Here is a 2,500-nt window from a genome sequence, read left to right on the forward strand (position 1 = left end):
CCTAACCCTAACCCTAACCCTAACCCTAACCCTAACCCTAACCCTAACCCTAACCCTAACCCTAACCCTAACCCTAACCCTAACCCTAACCCTAACCCTAACCCTAACCCTAACCCTAACCCTAACCCTAACCCTAACCCTAACCCTAACCCTAACCCTAACCCTAACCCTAACCCTAACCCTAACCCTAACCCTAACCCTAACCCTAACCCTAACCCTAACCCTAACCCTAACCTAACCCTAACCCTAACCCTAACCCTAACCCTAACCCTAACCCTAACCCTAACCCTAACCCTAACCCTAACCCTAACCCTAACCCTAACCCTAACCCTAACCCTAACCCTAACCCTAACCCTAACCCTAACCCTAACCCTAACCCTAACCCTAACCCTAACCCTAACCCTAACCCTAACCCTAACCCTAACCCTAACCCTAACCCTAACCCTAACCCTAACCCTAACCCTAACCCTAACCCTAACCCTAACCCTAACCCTAACCCTAACCCTAACCCTAACCCTAACCCTAACCCTAACCCTAACCCTAACCCAAACCCTAACCCTAACCCTAACCCTAACCCTAACCCTAACCCTAACCCTAACCCTAACCCTAACCCTAACCCTAACCCTAACCCTAACCCTAACCCTAACCCTAACCCTAACCCTAACCCTAACCCTAACCCTAACCCTAACCCTAACCCTAACCCTAACCCTAACCCTAACCCTAACCCTAAACCCTAACCCTAACCCTAACCCTAACCCTAACCCTAACCCTAACCCTAACCCTAACCCTAACCCTAACCCTAACCCTAACCCTAACCCTAACCCTAACCCTAACCCTAACCCTAACCCTAACCCTAACCCTAACCCTAACCCTAACCCTAACCCTAACCCTAACCCTAACCCTAACCCTAACCCTAACCCTAACCCTAACCCTAACCCTAACCCTAACCCTAACCCTAACCCTAACCCTAACCCTAACCCTAACCCTAACCCTAACCCTAACCCTAACCCTAACCCTAACCCTAACCCTAACCCTAACCCTAACCCTAACCCTAACCCTAACCCTAACCCTAACCCTAACCCTAACCCTAACCCTAACCCTAACCCTAACCCTAACCCTAACCCTAACCCTAACCCTAACCCTAACCCTAACCCTAACCCTAACCCTAACCCTAACCCTAACCCCTAACCCTAACCCTAACCCTAACCCTAACCCTAACCCTAACCCTAACCCTAACCCTAACCCTAACCCTAACCCTAACCCTAACCCTAACCCTAACCCTAACCCTAACCCTAACCCTAACCCTAACCCTAACCCTAACCCTAACCCTAACCCTAACCCTAACCCTAACCCTAACCCTAACCCTAACCCTAACCCTAACCCTAACCCTAACCCTAACCCTAACCCTAACCCTAACCCTAACCCTAACCCTAACCCTAACCCTAACCCTAACCCTAACCCTAACCCTAACCCTAACCCTAACCCTAACCCTAACCCTAACCCTAACCCTAACCCTAACCCTAACCCTAACCCTAACCCTAACCCTAACCCTAACCCTAACCCTAACCCTAACCCTAACCCTAACCCTAACCCTAACCCTAACCCTAACCCTAACCCTAACCCTAACCCTAACCCTAACCCTAACCCTAACCCTAACCCTAACCCTAACCCTAACCCTAACCCTAACCCTAACCCTAACCCTAACCCTAACCCTAACCCTAACCCTAACCCTAACCCTAACCCTAACCCTAACCCTAACCCTAACCCTAACCCTAACCCTAACCCTAACCCTAACCCTAACCCTAACCCTAACCCTAACCCTAACCCTAACCCTAACCCTAACCCTAACCCTAACCCTAACCCTAACCCTAACCCTAACCCTAACCCTAACCCTAACCCTAACCCTAACCCTAACCCTAACCCTAACCCTAACCCTAACCCTAACCCCTAACCCTAACCCTAACCCTAACCCTAACCCTAACCCTAACCCTAACCCTAACCCTAACCCTAACCCTAACCCTAACCCTAACCCTAACCCTAACCCTAACCCTAACCCTAACCCTAACCCTAACCCTAACCCTAACCCTAACCCTAACCTAACCCTAACCCTAACCCTAACCCTAACCCTAACCCTAACCCTAACCCTAACCCTAACCCTAACCCTAACCCTAACCCTAACCCTAACCCTAACCCTAACCCTAACCCTAACCCTAACCCTAACCCTAACCCTAACCCTAACCCTAACCCTAACCCTAACCCTAACCCTAACCCTAACCCTAACCCTAACCCTAACCCTAACCCTAACCCTAACCCTAACCCTAACCCTAACCCTAACCCTAACCCTAACCCTAACCCTAACCCTAACCCTAACCCTAACCCTAACCCTAACCCTAACCCTAACCCTAACCCTAACCCTAACCCTAACCCTAACCCTAACCCTAACCCTAACCCTAACCCTAACCCTAACCCTAACCCTAACCCTAACCCTAACCCTAACCCT

This window comes from Orbicella faveolata, unplaced genomic scaffold (genome assembly GCF_042242905.1).
Source record: "Orbicella faveolata isolate gen_17 unplaced genomic scaffold, um_ofav_v1 contig_24, whole genome shotgun sequence".
In the NCBI taxonomy this organism is placed as follows: Eukaryota; Metazoa; Cnidaria; class Anthozoa; order Scleractinia; family Merulinidae; genus Orbicella; species Orbicella faveolata.